The sequence below is a fragment of the Chlorocebus sabaeus genome, chromosome 2, assembly GCF_047675955.1.
Source record: "Chlorocebus sabaeus isolate Y175 chromosome 2, mChlSab1.0.hap1, whole genome shotgun sequence".
NCBI lineage: Eukaryota > Metazoa > Chordata > Mammalia > Primates > Cercopithecidae > Chlorocebus > Chlorocebus sabaeus.
In genome coordinates, this window is record NC_132905.1 from 6,558,972 (window position 1) to 6,575,667 (window position 16,696).

Genomic DNA, 16,696 nt, shown 5'->3' on the forward strand with positions numbered 1-16,696 from the left:
CCTGAGGTCTCCCCAGCCATGCTGAACTGGGAGTCAATTAAACCTCTCTCCTTTATGATTACTGAGTCTCAGGTATGTCTTCATTGGCAGCATGAGAATGGACGAATACACTTACCTTCCATGCCCCATTTCTCAGGAAAAGACTGGTGGATGATCTCTCTGAAAAAAAGGAGACATGCCAGGAAAGACCACACAGAAAATCAAACAAACAAAACAAAACAAAAAAACCAACAACCCTGCCTGAGGAGTTGTGAGAATCTGAAGCCTCACACTGCACAGAAAACCTACGAAGCCACTGGGTGTGGCCTGGAATGGAAGGCTGAGTGAATGTGGGAATAAAGTTTCAAGTGGGAAAAATGAAACCAATAAGATTTTTAAAAATACAGTCAGTTACGTATGTGTGGGTTCTGAGGATTGAAAATATCTGAAAAACAAGATGACTGCATCTGTACTAAACACGTGTAGACTTTTTTGGTCATTATTCCCTAAATGATACAGTATAACAACCATTTACATAGCATGTACATTGCTTTAGGTATTATAAGTAATCTGGAGATGATTTAAAGTATACAGGAGGATGTGCACAGGTTATATGCAAATACTATATCATCTCATATCCGGCACTTGAGCATCCATGGATTTTGTATCCACAGGGAGTCCTGGAGCCAATCCCCTGGGATGCCAGGGGATGACTGTATGTTTAGGCATCTGTTAAATATTGTAGGTGGGATATTGCAGACCTATTGGTACTTTTGAATCAAAACCAAGAAGAGTGTTTTTTTTTTTTTTTTTAGTGTGTTTATTGACTCTTGCAAACTATCAGAGTTCAGGAAAGGCCTCATCCAGAAGCTCAAACAATGTGGTTCAGGACCCACCGTCCCGCCACCTCTCTGCATGGCTTCCCACAGACTCAGCTTTTTCAGGCTCCACACCAAGACTTTCCAGCCACTAAGAGTTCCTCCTTGCTGGTGACAAAGTGGCTGCAGTGGTTCCAGACCTCACATTCCCACAGGGGACAAAAGCAATTTCTAAACCGCCCCAGTATTTACCACCTCCAATTGGGCATGGGGATGAGAGTCATTAGCTGTAGCCAATCCAGACTCACCACTGAATTTAGGGGTGCTTAGAATGGTGGGGACCTTCTGTGATGGGGGCATTTTCTAAGCATTCTTTAATCCTACTCTTAAGTACATGATGACACTGGGACCAAGGGAGGCTTGCCCAAAGCCACATGGCTGACAAGTGAGACCCACGTTCAAAATTTCAGATTGAAAACCAGATTTTCCCAGTCCTGGTGGTCAATCCATCACGGAGGAGTTAACACTCCCATCCGCCAGGGTGCTAGCTCCCATGGATGAAAGCAGACTGGCACCCACCCACAGGCAGCCACACCGCCTCAGCTGGGGAGGGGCCAGCAGGACCAGGATTTTGCATTCCATGAAATCCCTCCTTCTGCAAGAGCTCCTGTGAAACAGGGGTTCCTTGGACAGCTGCGGATACGCAGCACGATGCAGCCACCCCTGCATGATTCGCAGGCAGCCCACTCAGGGAGGTTAAACTACTGCCCCAGGACAGAGATAGGATTCAAACCTAGCCATCAGGCAGGCTTGCAAGCCAGTGCTCTTAAACATGTTACTGAAAAAGCTGCCTAGGACATATCACTGCGGCCTGGCTGGTCAGCTCCCCCACTATGTCTCGTTCACCTGCTCCCCCATGCCCACCCCGGGGCACAGTGACCTTTGCCACAATCAGCTGAGTGCCACCAGCTGCTGGAGAAACAGCCCAGCAGGGCCAATGCCAGCAAAGCCCTGAAGGCGGGAGTGTCTGTTGGGGGGCCGGGGGTGGTGGCAGGAGGGGAGGGGTTGTGACGCCCCTGGCTGCAGAGCTCGGGACAGGCCTGGCCCACCCAGCTCTGCCTGCAGGTCGGGGGCGTGGGGGGTGAACTGCGTGGCTGGGAGATCCTGGAGGTGAATCTTGGACCCGCCCTATTTTTGTGACTCCTCTCCGCCCCCAGCACCGGTTTACCGGCTCTGAACCTTCGCCTTTCCCTCTCACCTCCTCCTTCCTCTTAGATGGACCCCTGTGATGACATCAAGGCCACCCTGATAATGCAGGATGACCCCCCACCTCACGATCTTTAACTTAATCACCCCTGCAAAGTCTGTTTCTCCATGTAAGGTAACATGTTCCAGGTTCTGGGATTAGAACACGGGCATTGTCCTCGGAAGCCTCACGCAGCCCGCACTGCTGAGCGTGCTTCAATGTGCAGGGTACCCCATGCCCTTCAATGAGCAGCGCACCCCATGTCCCTCACACAGACGTCCAGCTCAGAGTGCCAGCAGGGCCCAGACTGAGAAGGTCCGTCACAGGCGCTGCTGCTGCTGCTGCTGTTAATATCACCAATATAAAAGAATAAATGGAAAAAAAATAATGGGGCTTGGCATCACAGCCCCTTGTGTGTGTAATCTGACTGTAATCTCAGCCAAGTCCCGCCACCTCCGAGCCTCAGTTTCCTACTCTGTAAAATGGGCAGAAATAGGGACAGACCCTGCCTGGTCGGAGCTCATGCTAAGGATGAAGGGAGTCCTTGCCCAGTGGTTCCCAGACCTGGGGGCTGAAGCCTAGGCCCTCCCAGGGATTGATTGACAGCCGTCTGTACAGGTGGGGTTAGGCCGGGAAATTGTCAAAACTCACTCTGTGACACCCGCCCCGGGCTGAGATGTCTGGGGCGGCTTCCGGCTGGGCACTGGTGGGCTGCTGCCCCAGCTGTGGCCCCAGCGGCCCCATTCGGGCTCCCGGAGGCTTAAGGCCGAGCCAGCCCCCGCCCGCGCCCTCCGCAGGTCTCAGCGCACGGGCGGCCTGGAGGGGAGGAGCGCGGAGCCGGCCTCGCAGGCGCTCGGCGCTTTCACAGCCTTGGCCCGAGCGCCCCCTGCTGGCCGCACGCCGCCGGCCGCCACTCACCAGGCTGGGCTCGGAAACTTCCAAGGCCTGAGGTGGAGTCAGGCGGGGTAGGGGATCCGGTGTGACCCCTCCTGTTCCTTCCCCACAAAGCAGCCAGACACACGCGTTTCCCCGACGGTTCCGGGGTGGTGCACAAGGTCTGCAGCCCGTCCACAGACCCCAGGTGAAGTTCCTGCTCTGCCCTCCCCCGGGGGGGCCTCCTTTCCAGCTGATGCCAGTGCCCCAAATTTGGGGGAAGGAGCACAAACCCAGCACCCTTCAGAGGCTGATTTTCTTCTATCCTGGGGAGCACCCCTGCAACCTGGGTACCCCGCTCAAGTCCCCAGTCCAGCTCCTGCATGACTCCCAAGGACGCTGCCTGCGAGCCCTCCTGTGGCATCGAAGTCCGGACCCCTGCAGGAGCTGATGCTCTCTGGACTCCCGCAGGCAGTCACTCACTTCATCCCTCCACGGACTCCACGAAGAAAGGAATCTTTATCTCGTTTCACATGGAGAAAAACAGGCACAGAGAGGTTAAGCTACTTGCCCAAGGTCACACAGCCAGTGAATGGCCCTCTAGGATTAAACCCAGGGCACAAAATGAGTACAGACAACCTCCAAGTGTGGAAGAAAACCCACATCATCAACCCTCCTGTCTGGGACGTAGGGAGGTGGGGCGGCGCCTCATTTGCAGGACCTGAAGAGAGAGCCCATTTGAGCTCACAGTCGGCCCACAGGCCCCTCTGGCTCACCATGCGGGTGGATGCCTCCCAGGTCTACACAACAGCATAGGGCCAAAGACACAAACTTGGTCCACCCCAGACCCAAGGTTTTGCCCAACCAGTTTCTAGTTGTGTGACCTTGGGCAAGTACCTAGTCCCCCTGTGCCTCCGCTTCCACATGTGCAAAATGGGGTGATCATCTGTGTTCAGGATGAAACTAGCAGGGGCCTGGCTCGTTGAAGTGGCCGCATCAGTGCTGTGGGTGATGTACCTTCACCACGCCGCACCCTGAGCCGCCCCCTCCTCTCCATCCGGCCCCTCCTTCTCTGACTCCTAGTCTAGCCCCTGTTTTGGATCTAACTATGTGCTCAGGTAGGATGGATTCAGAAGCCATATCTGCCCCAAGCCTGGTGGACAGCAGGTTTACCCTCTGTGCTGTGACATGCCCAAGTGACCCACTACCTTGAACCTCAGCACCCCTCCACCAGGATGCACACACACATACACAGCTCAGTGCCCGGGTAGGGCCCAGGCCTCCAGACAGGCTCCCATCTCACACACACAGCACCACAGCCACAATCTGCTGAATGTCACCTCCTCCCACTCTGCCCAGAGGTCCTGGAGTCACTGACTAAGGAGAGAGGCCCCAACAAGACCTCCCCGAGTGGCAGCCAGGCCTGGGCCCCAGAGGCTCCGCCACTGACCAGGTGTGAGGTGTTACAGGTTTCACGGAATCCCTGAGCCCCGGTTTTCCCATCTGCAAAACAGGGGGTTAAATGAGATCATCAGCGGAGAGCCCCAGAACAGGGACATCAGTGGATGTCAGGGGATGTGGCTGTGTTGTCACAGCGCCTGCGGTTCCTGGCACAGCCACAGCCTCATGAATAGCAAAGGGTGATCTAACTCGGTACCCACTAAGTCAGGCCCCACCATGACTCCCAAGGAGGCATTCCAGCCCTTCAGCAGGTGACGAGAACAGGCCCCCATCCCACAGCCAGTGACGAGAACACAGGCCTGGGGGGCCGCAGTGCTCTTGTCCCACACCCTGTGGTCCCTTGGATGGTAACAAAGCTGACAGTTACCAAGGGCTGACCACAGGCTGAGCGCTGCGTGGAGTGCTTTACGAAGACCACCTGGGGAACACAAAACAGCCCTGTGAGGCGTATGATGTGCCTGTGCGTCCACTTCAGGCGGTGTAAACCCTCAGGCTACCAGAGGGGCCAGGGCAGTTCACAGCGTGAGTGGCAGGTGCCCCAATGCTCCCAGCTTCAGACACAGGGAGGCGGCAGGGGTTGGACCCTGGCCCCATGAAGTTTAGCCCCAAATGTGGATTTGTCAAAACCCGTTTTGCACCAGAGAAATGAGGGCTTTGAAGTTCCTATCTTCCCCAAGGGAGTCAAAAACAAAGCGCAAAAACTCCAGAAAACTCACTTTGCTCCAAAGAAATCCAACCTACAGGGGCTCAGTTGGCCTCAGTCACTTTCTGGCCACACCCGAAGGGCGTGCACAGCTGCAGGAATGATGCTGTAAAAGCAGGTTCATTGGCACGAAAGAGAGCCACGATCTAGCGGTGAGTGGGAAACAACTTGGCAGGTTACAGACTCTCTGTGGGGTATGATTCACTTTTTGTATGAAAATGCCTGGATAGATAAAGAAAAGCCTAGAAAGAAATCCGTGCACACGTGAAGAAGGGTTTGTTCTGGGTGCGAAATTCCAGGTGGTTGCTTTCTTTCAGCTTTATCTGGGTTTTCTACTGTATCTTCAAGGTACGCATATTAATTGTGCAACCACAAACATCTACAAAATCAGAAGTGACCTAAAGGGACCGGCCTCCTGAGCCCTGGCCACCCTGGACCCCGGCCTGGGCTGAAGCGGCCACGGCCTCAGCTCTAGCCACCAGGTGGCGCCCCTGATCTGCTTTTGCAAACAAAGCCCGCACTTGAATTCGCAGGGCAGGAGGGCGCGGGGGCGTGGATGCAGCCCTCTGCCTCAATTTGGTTCAGGACCCCTGGGCCAGGGGCTGGTCCCCGAGGTCTCACCCAGGGTCAGAGTTTCTGATTCTGAGACCCCCTACACCCATCCCATCTCTGCAGACCCTCAAATCCCAAGTCAGGCCATTCATCTGCAGAACACAGGTGGTGCCCTGCGCATGACCATCTGCCCAGAGGTGATGGCCTCGATGCATCCGTCAGCGGCTTTGTGTCCAGTCCCTGCAGGGGCTGCCAGCGTCCATCTGTTCTGTTCTGGGGGCTTCCCACCCACTTCTGAGATTTCTCCTCTGGCTCATCTCAAGGAATCGTTTCAAATGGCCCCTCTCCCAGCTCAGGCACTCTCTACTGTGTCCTGGTCTATTTGCCTCTGAGCACCCGGAGGGATCTGCCGTTATTTTATATGCTGTTTCTTTAATTACAGTCTCTGTCCTCTGATGACGCTTCTGTCTCCACCAGGGTAGAGGTCTCATCCATCAGCTCCCCCCGGGCTCCCCAGGGCTGAGAACTATGTCTGGCCCACAGTCGCACTCAGTATGCACCTCTTGAATGAGTGAGGGAATGAACTCCCGCAGGTGACCCTAATGCCCAGTGGGTCTGGAAACCTGGCCGATTAACCTGTCCCTCGGGGCCTTTCAGGGTCTGGTCCGACCCACCCACCTTCCTTCTCTTATATCTTCTTTCTCATTCGCCCCCGGGATCTAATTACTGCAGCCAGGAACACCCCTCTCCAGCTTCCGGGCCTCTGTTTGGGCAGTGCCTTCCGCCTGGACGTCCTGCCTCTTAACTTGGCCCTTTGCCCTCCTCCTCCACCCTGTAGCCCTCCCGGGCCTTTCTCTGAGTTGGAGTTTCTCTCTGTGTCCTGTAAACTCTGTCCCACATCTTATGGGCCCCTTATGCTCTGCTTGAGACGCTTGTGTCTTCTCAAATGAGCAGCACCATTTCGGGGCCAGGCCTGCACTCAGACCCCAGTGTGAGTGGTAGCTGACATCCACCAAGGGACTGGATACAAATCACAGCTCCAAGGCCCCGGCCCCAGGCACTGTGCGGGGAAGTCGGGTGTGACCAGGGGTTCAGCAGCCCCTCCCCAGGAGGCTCCGACACAGGCTGTGGCTGGCAGCCTTGAGGACTCACCTCTTACTTGGCCCAGGTCCTGGCGTGAGATTAAGGACAGAGAAGGGGCAGTTCCTGATCTTGGCCCTTTGTGGGACCGAGGCTGAAGGGTAAATCGAGGCCTCCTGGTCCTCCTTGTTCCGGGGCATGCGCTCTGCCCTGGAGCTGTCTGGGTAGCTGAGCCCTCTCCCAGGCTGCCTGGCTCCGGGCAAGTGCCCACCCACCCTGTGCCTGGTTTCGCATCAGCACTGGCCACAGGGTTATTGTGGGAGTTTTAGGGAGTGGACACTTGTCGCGCTTGGACAGGCCTGACACACAGCAAGTAAGTGTTTGTTGGACAAGAAAAAGTCAGCCTCACGCAGAGAGCAAGCCCCGAGTGAAGCACATTCCCACCCAGAGAGGTGGCGGCTGCAGCAGGCTCCCCCTGCTTCGCATCCCTGCCCTGCCACCTGCCTGCGAGCCACCCTCCCAGCCTGGGTTTCTGCTTTTGTCATGGGGATCCCTCATTCCGCTTGTTCTCCCACAGCACCATGAGCTCCCCAAGGCCCAGTGTCCTCTTCCCTTTGTGCCCTTAGCTGGAGGCCCCTGGATGCCATCTCTTCCCTTCCTTTCTCTGGTCCCTGTGACCAGCCAGGCTGGTCCCATCACCCCAGCCCACTGTGATTCCTGGACCGGGGCCATGGCAGCGAGGATGCATCTCAGATTCCCTGGGGGCCACAGTTGGGCCCAGAAAGATCAAGGTGCCTGGTAAGCCCTATGGCCTCTGAACCCACTTCCTTGGCTGCCACGCACCCCCACGCAGAACCAAGTGCACGATCTCTGGACCTCAGCTGGGGTTTGAATCCCACTAACCAGTGGGGGACTTTGAACAAGGACTTCACTCCAAGCCGGGGTATTTACGAAAACGCAGGTCTGGGTCCAGGTTCCGAGGTGGTGGCCGATGTTCCTCTTGAAGTCACCAGATTAAGCATTGATTTTCTGGCTGATTCCAGTTTCGGACAGGGGATATCTAAGGCCAGGGCTGGAGGTGTCATAGACCATCCAGAGACTTTCTGCCTGAGATGAGGGGCTGCAGGATGGGTCTGGAAGTGCCAAGCTCCCTCCCACCTCCTCTGCTGACTGTCAACGTCCAGACAGAACTGCCTTTCTGCCCCCACCCAAACCCCGAACCTCAATCCCAGCCCGCACATCCAGAGGGGCCTCCCGGCTGGCCCACTCCTTCCCCGCCAGCTTGTCCTCCCCTGGTAGGGGGTGATAAGGCCCAGCACAGCTCCTGTGTCCTCCTTGCCCTTCTCATTGCTCTGAGGGCTTCCAGCTGCTCCTTGGTGAAACGGGAAGAGCCTGTCTCCCCAAAGAGGGGGCAGGAGCCCTCAGAGCAATGAGAAGCGCAACAGGCCCCCTCCTGGCACCCCAGCAGCAGGGTAGGGTCCCCACATCTTCCCTTGGGACTCAGGAAGACCTTCTCTGCTTCTGGTGAAGCCTCCTTGGGGAGGGTCCCATCAAACCCCACTTGTAGAATCTTCCACTCACCCATTCTCCCCAATTCCAAAACCACCTCCAGCCAAGCCACCACATCTCTCTTGGCTACGGAAGGACTCTCTCCACTGGCCTCCCATGTCCCTCTGGCCCCTCCGTCCATTCTCTCAGCATTCAGGAGATCCTGGGAGCTACAACTCCAGTCCTGTTACTCCCTGGCCCTAACCTTCAGTGGCTCCCTATCGCCCCCAGGATCAGAACACTGAACTCCTGAACTCAGCCTTCAGTTCGCCAGACCCAGCCCTCTGCTCCTCCTCCTCCTCCTCCTCCTCCTCCTCCTGCTCCCCAGCCAGAACTCAGCACACCGTACGCACCCATGCAGGCAGTTCCAGGCGCACCTGGCCTGGCCCTTGCCTCTGAGCCCCTCCATAATGCTATTCCCTCTCATGGAGCTCCCTTCCCGCTTCTTCACACACTCGTGCCCTCAGGCCCCCAGGCCTCTTTCAGGTGCCCTGTTCCGGGCAACCTTTGCTCATGGGCCTGTAGTGTAGGCTGCTTTCCTAGGAGAACCACCCCGGCCCCATGAATAGCTGCTCAGTTGGAGGCAGGTGTGTTGGGCAGACGTGGGCCTGGAGCGACAGAGGCTGTGGGTGTCACTGTGAGAGAGGACAGAACAAAACAGAGGGAGAAGCAGAGGAGTCAGTGGGTGCAGCTGCCCACCTGGCTTGGTCCCTGCTGGGCCCTCATGGGGCCACACTGCACCCACTGCCCCAGGTCCCTGCCAGTGACGTCCCCTCCACTCCAGCTGGTGGCGGTAGGTCTGGGTCCTGGCCTTGGGGTCTGTGATCCCAGGATCTAAGAGTTTACAGCCACTCCTACACCACATCATGGGGAACTGGCTGTTGGACCGGGGTCTCTGAGGGGACATGTGGACCTCGCCCCTCTCCACCCAGGCCTGCTCCACACCTGGCTCAGAAGTAGGTCCAGCCTGCTCCGCCATTTCTTACCATGGGGCCTGGGCAAAGGTCTAACCCGATGGAGCCTCAGTGTTCCTCCTGAGAAGTGGATACAGTGACAGTCCTTACTTCTCGCATGGCGGGAGCATTAGACAGGTGGCTCCTGGGCGCTGGGTGTGGTGCCTGGCATGCAGTGTGTGCCCAGTAGGCCTGAGCCTCTCCTTATTGATTTCATGCACCTGTTACCATGCTTCTCTTTTCTTTCTCATGTCTGAATCCGGCATATTCCACTCCGCAAAGTACGCATGGGTGTTTAGGAATACACAGAAGCCTGCTCTGTGGGCTGCAGGAGGGCGTCTCTGCAGCTGTCCAGGGTCAGTTTCCCAGTCCCATTTCTCATCTTATCCCGTCCCACCCCTCTGACTCTGGAAGGAGCATGGTGAAGGAGGTGTGAGCAAGCCCAGGGGAGCACTCCTCCAGCATCACAGCAGGGCCTCCCTTGGCTCTGTCCAGCCACAGGGTGGGCGTTCACTCTCCCCACCCCTGCCCCTGCCCCTGCCCCTTCCCTGGGCAAGTCACCAGAGCACCCCCACTGGAATGTTGGTGCCCGTCCTCATGCTGGGCCCAGGCCATCCTGAGGCCTGAAAACTCTATCCAGGCTGAGTCCCGAATCCACGGAGAATGATTAACGGAGTTGGCTCGGGCTAGATTTCTTGCTGGAAACTTCCAGCTCTCAGAGACTCTGGCTATGGGTTAGTTGGGAGCAGCCCCAGCCCATCTGAGCTCGTCCCCTCTGCTCAGGACTTTGGTCAAGAAAAACAAGGCCTTGCAAAGCCACCTGGGAGGGAGGTGGATGTTGAAGGGAACACACGGGGGACACCCCCACTGCCGGGACAGCAAAATCCCTGGTGCTGGTTGGTGCTCACTGGGGGCAGGGGGCCTGGTATTTTTCTCAGCACACGGGTGTGTTTAAATCTGGAGGCATTTCTGGGGGAGAGGGCTATTTGCAAGCCAGGAGTCCAGCAGGCCAGAGGCTCACAGAGGGCCACCTCCCAGACTTGGTACCTCTTCCCTGGATACCTCCTCTCTCCTGGGGAGCCAGGCCCTGGTCAGAACACAGCCCAGAGCAGAGGGTGGGCAGCAGGGGTGTCCGTGGCACACAGCAGGAGTGGGGCTTGTGAGGAACCTGCTGTGTGCCCAGCGGTGCTAAGAGCCTTACATGCTTGACCTGGAGGCAGTGGGTAGCAAGAAGTTGGGATGGACTGAGAGCCACACTGACTGGGTTCAATCCCAGCTGTGCTATGTGCTCTTCTCTAGTTATCCAACTCTGAGCCGGGTTCAGAGCAGCAGACACAGGCTGGGATCACACAGGTGGCAAGTGGCTGTGCAGGACGCCAGCCCAGGCGGTGAAGCTGTGGGGTCCTTATGCTCCCCATGACACCCTCCGGCCACCAACAGCCTTGAAACTGTGGCCACCTCCAGGTGTGTCCTTGGGGTGTCAGCAGAAACGGTGCAGCCTTTGGGAGCCTGCCTCAGGGGGATCCTGCCTTTCTGCCTGTGAGAAGGAACCAGTAGGGATGGTAGTGTTAAGCCCTCATCCTCTGCTGTTTGAGAGACCTGAATTCAAATTCTGCCTCCCTGTGTGGCCTCAGGCAAAAAGGTCTGGTCTCCCCATCTATACAATGAGAGCACCGACAGCCCTTCCCTAATAGGGCATGCTGGGAAAACACCACTGTCTCCACGTGCACAGCCTCATTTTCATCCTCCTTACTGGTGCCCTGATTCCCTGGACACGTGTTCGGGGTCTGGGCGGCATCCAGCATTCAAGTCCACAAGGAGCATGGGATTAGGGCTCCAGAGGATCAGTCATAAACCCAGCTTGGTCACTTATCCTCTCTGGCTTCAGTTTCCCCATCTGTAAAGTGGGACTCAGGAGAAGCTTGCACCTGTCACAGATTGCCAGTCACAGGGCCCCATGCTAAGCCCTTCACATGTGTTTTCTCATTTAATTCTTACCGTGACCCAAAGAGCCAGCTGTGGGCATGGGAGGTGGCCCCCACCTCCCATGGCTGCAGGGATGAGAGCACGGGCAGAGCTTTCAAGGGCTGGAGATGCAGTATGAGTGGCTCTATCACCACCCTGAAGACAGTGAGGCGGAACCTCCCCCCAGGCCTTCCCAGGACACAGTGGGGTCTGCAGGGCCAGCTTGAGGGTCCAAGCACACTCAGGTGGGTGCCCCTTTTCCATCTTGCTTCCTCTTCACTTCTGCTTAATGTTGGGCAACATCAACCTCAAAAGCCTCCTTAAAAGACCAGGGCTGTTCAGGACAAATCAGGGGAGCCCTGCAGGCTGGTGGGGGCTCTCTCCCTGTCTGTGTCGCTGAGGTGGCGTGTTCTAAGAGGCTGGACTGGGCAGCTCCCTAAGGCAGCAGTTTCACAATGGAAGCCAAATGAGCTCATCCTGGTTGAGCATTTAACACAGTCCCTGGCTCGTAGCACCTGAAACACATTGGTTATTTTTTAGAGATCCCTTCTGGTCCTAAATCGTATGATTCTGTGGTGGCTTTGTATATGTGCATAGCATGAAGAAAGGACACCCAGGTGAGAAAGTGCTGAAGGCTTAGCATTAAGTGAGAGACCAATTAAGAAGTGAGTCTAGATGCTCCCTGGCCCCAGCTGCTTCATTGCTGAGACGTCTGTGGGAGTGTGATGAGATGGAGAAATTCACATTTATCCAATCCCCTCTCAGAGTTAGTGTGTTTATGGTTGCAAGGAATTCCAGGATAAATTACTTGAACTGGAGATGAGACCTCTTTCCTGAAGATGTGCCAGGACAACAGCAGATACCACCTCAGACATCTTCTAAGGAGGTACAGCCATGCCCCAAAGGGCTTTGGTTTGGCTAAGCAAGTTTGGGCTGAGCAGAATTGCCCAGGCCAAGAAAGGAGGCTGAAAATTCTGACAGCTGCCTTCTCCACCCTTGGTCTAAATTTATTCCATGCCTCCTGTGAATTCAGGATACATGCTTAGGATGCCCGAGGAGCAGTCTGCCTGGGGGGCACCCTCCCCTCGGTCTGTCTGAGATTCAGCCCCAAATTGAGAGACCCCTTTCAGTATGGAGAAATATGGCAGAAAAGTAGGTTCCTTGTGGCTAAAGTTCCACCAGCAGCAAGAAAACATATCTTTTCTTTCCAGAAGAATCCACAGGGTAGAGAGTTCACTACCCTCTGCTGAAGCTGCTCACGAGGGCACTGGGGCCACCTGGTGCACCCACAGTGTGTTCCCAGGAGTCCCTGCTCAAGGACAGGCTGAAAGGCACTGGGCTGGCAGTCAGGGCCTGGGACTCTGATCCAGCCCTGTGTGACCTTGGCAGGTCCCTCACCCCATCAGGCCACACCAACACAACATCACGTGATGCTCTCTAAGCTGTCACCCTCGGAGTGTGTGCTCTATGGACAGGGCCATGTCTGTCTGGTTCACCATTGTATCTTCATGCGTACAACTGTGCCTATACGTGGTAGGTGCACAATTAATATATGTTGGATCAGATTGAGTAAAATCAAAGATTTTATCCCCTTCCAGAAACAAGTGTCTGTTTTCCTTCTCTACCTGCCAGCCCTGAGAAATCATACTCCTGTGCTCAGTGAATCCGCACCTGTCTTTCCAGTCAGACCTGCTTCTTTACCTGGCCCATCACAGGTATCTCCTACTGAGCTCAGAGGGCCATCTTGCCAGCTGATGACCAGACACGGTCATTCCCACCACCATCCCTTTCTCTGTGGCAGTCCTCCTGCCTGATATGCCATCTCTTCAGATCCTTTCCATTCTACAGCTCTCCACTGAACTCCATATTTCTGCAAATCCTAAGCATTCCCCTTTCCCCCACCACCCAATCCTTGCCCATGCATCCTTGTGTTGTAATGGAGATTGCTTTTCTGGGCATATGAATACTGCACACAATTAAATGATGAAAATATTTTAAAATGCTGTTTTGAAAGAATTGCCTACTTCTTAAATCAGTTGCTGATGTTAGGATAACTCTGTTCTCCAATGTGACCATTCACAGGGAGCCCACTGATGTCCCAGCCAAAGCCCTTTTTGCACAGCAGGGTGACCTGCCTTGGGGGCTTCCATCTTTGGGTGGCAACCATTGTCTGAAAGCTTTGAAATGCAATGGTGAAATGCGGCTATCTTTTTTTTTCCCTTGAGCTTTAGATGTTTTGGAGTCAGGACATCACAGCTGGGGTGTGGGGTGAGCTAGCCTCTGCCTGATCATCCCTTCCAGGAACAGAGGTTCCTCAGGTACCACAGTTGTTGCTCCCTTCACAGGCCACAGGACTGGACTTTGCAGTGTGTCCTCCTGCACCACCCCTCCCCCCTCACCACCACCCAGTGGCCCCGGCTCCTGCCCCAACCCACTCCTCCCAAAGCTGCTCAGCCAGGCTTGTTCTCAGAGGGAGTCAGATTCCCAGAAAGAGTCTTGCTTCTGGAAAATGCAGGGTTGAGGAGAAGGGCAGCCCCCCTTCAATGCATACCACCCCCTCATTTTCACATGGACCCCTCAGCCCTGGCCAGCCAGCTTCCCCTGGTGTTCCCCACTCTGGGGATGTTGCTGAGATCCATTTGCTGGCAGAAGCCAAACATCTAGGGGTCATGTTTGGTTTTTTCCTCCCCTCACCCCCAACACCCCATCTACCTCCAAGTCTGTCGGCTCAACCCCCAACGTGGCCTGAATCTGACCCCTTTCCACCCCCCTGAACCTCTTCTCTCCCCTGAAGCCTCTCCTCCCTGGGATGGAGACCCCTCTGCTGCTTCCCATTCCTCTCCTGCAGGTCATGTCTACACCACTCTCCTACACCAATGGTTTTCAAACTTGAGCGTGCACCAGAACCTCCTGGGCCCACCTCAAGACCCACAGAATCGAGCTCTGGGGGTGAGCCACCCAAATCACTCTTTCAGACAAATTCCCAGGTGCTGCTGCTGTCGCTAGGGAAGAACCACAGCTGAAGAACCGCTGGTCTGCATGGAACCCCCGCCTACCTCAAGTCAAAGTCAGGACCAAATATAAATGATGCTGCAGACGGGGTGGTCAACACACAGACTCAGAGCCTCCATGGAGTTCAAGTCCCAGCTCTGCCATTTCCTGTGTGTCCTGGAGCAAATGACTTAATGTCTGTGTGCCTCGGTTTGATTTTCTTCTCTGCAATGGGAGCAATGATAGTGCCTCCTCTCTGGGATCACCATGAGGACCAATGAGCAAATTCTGTGTTTCAGGTTGGGTTGTCCCGGGAGCAGACTGGGAGACAAGAACACGAGCGATCCCAGGAAGCCCTAGCACAGGAGAGGAGAAAGTGAGCCAGGGAAGGGGAAGGCAGGCAGCAACACAGGGCATCTTAGCTGGTAGGTTGTCTCTGTGGGCTCAACTCTTCTTGGGAACTTTGGGAGCCAGTGAAGAGTGCACCATCAATAACCCTGAGATCAAGTTTATTCCAGCCAGGAGGTGAGGGAGCTGAGGTATTTATCCACCCATCTTGGCAGACATTGGTTGCAGGATGCTTCTAGCCAGGGAGTGTGTGAACAGCCTGCCAGTGCATGGGAAGAGCAACTGCAGTGGTCTGAGAAAGTCTCCAAGCCCAGAAGTCATGGGTGTTTGCTGCTGGTCACCACTGGATGAATGGTAAGGGCACACAAGTCGGTACCAAAATATCAGCTATGACATGCAAAGCACTGAGTAAGAGCCTGTGTAGTACCAGCTCTTCTTATAATTCCCTGACCAGGGTCCACATGGTCTGATCCCCTCACCAAAAATTATTCAAGACTGGCCCCTCCCATTCCAGCCTCCCCATCCCCTGATCTGCCTGGGCCACCCGCAGCCTATAACTTTTGCACTGGCTGTTCCCTCTCCCTGGAGCACCGTTACCAGCTCTCACAGCCCTCAGTCCCCACTTCTTCACTTCTCAACCTCACTTCCCCTGATCAGAGCATACTTTCCCATCTCTTCTCTCTGAAGCCACCCTACTAGTCACTTTCAATTCCATCTCCCCTTTTGACTCGCTGCCCAGTGCTTTGTAATCTCCATGTCTGTTTCTCTGTCTGGTGGCTTACAGTCTATCTCCACCTACTAGTCTGTTTCACTCCAGGATTCTAGAAGCTGTAGTGTTTACTACCCTGTCCCCAGCATTTAGCAAGCATAGTGTGAACACTCATTGAGTGAATGAAGAAATGGATGGATGGATGGATGCATGGGCATGACTGAAGGTCAGAGGCAGCAGTGTCATCTAAGGAACACAGGTCCAGGATCTGGTACCACAGGAGTTGAATCCTAGCTCATTACTTCCCCTCACATCCCTGTGACCCTCAGCACCGCACCTGTCGCCTGGGGGCACAAATGATCCCCTGACCTTGGGAGATGGGCAGATTAGCCTCAACAGTGCATATGCGAGCTCCTTCTATAATAATTAAAGAACCTCATGGGACCCACTTATTTGAGAACAGCCTGGGCAGAACCAACATCTGCTCCCTTTTCCATCCTGGGCAGTCTCAGAGCCTAGAGGACTGGTTAGGGTTTAGTGTGGTGCATGGAGCAGAGACCTAGGGGCAGCATGGCTTAAATGAAACAGAAGATGACTTCACCCTCATGTAACAGAAGCCCAGCTCGGCATGGTAAGGCAACTTCTAGAAGTCTCCAAAGACCAGATCCCTTCTACCGTGTTGACCCTCCATCCTCAACACAGAGCTTCTACCTCGTTGTCCAAGGCAGCTGCTTGTGCTCCAGCCATCACATCCCACCTTCAGTCATCAGGAAAGAGAAAGGGATAAGCAGGGGCTTGCTTATTCCTGTAAGGACACTTCCCAAAAGACTTCACACAAGACTTCTACTTACATCTTACTGGCCAGCACTTGGTCACACTTCCATATGACCAGGAGCTAAAAATCCGGGGCCTTGTTAGCAAAAAATATGTGGAGAATGAATGGTGTGGTGCAGCCAGCAGCCTTGCCTTGGGAACCTTTCCAGTGAGCCATTTGATTGCTCTGTGATTCGTCTGCTTTGCGCCAAGGCCTGGAGCAACAGCAGGGAGCACATTCAGGAACCCCCCACCTTGAGGGGCCCACAGGTCAGTGGGGGACAGTGAAGTGGACAAGTCAATACGCACACAGTCACGATGCTTGCTAGGCCAAGTCCTGTGAGGGACACGGCAGAGGGGTAAGAAAGAGCATCAGAAGAGCAGGGCCAAGAGCCTACCCTAGCACAGGGAGACAGGCAGGGCCCTTCTGAGGAGGTGACATTGGGACAGAGACTCGAGGGATGAGAAGGGGCCACTGAGCATTCCAAGGACTTGGAAGGGCCTTGCGTACCCCAGGTCAGCTGCGGGTGCTGTGTACCCCTGGGCAAGTCGCTGTGCCTCTCTGAATCAAAGTTTTCTCAGCTCTGCCATGTGAGCAGCAGCTGTGCTCTCACCGGGTTGTGGGATAGAACCCCTGCTCATGAGAATGTGTGTCTC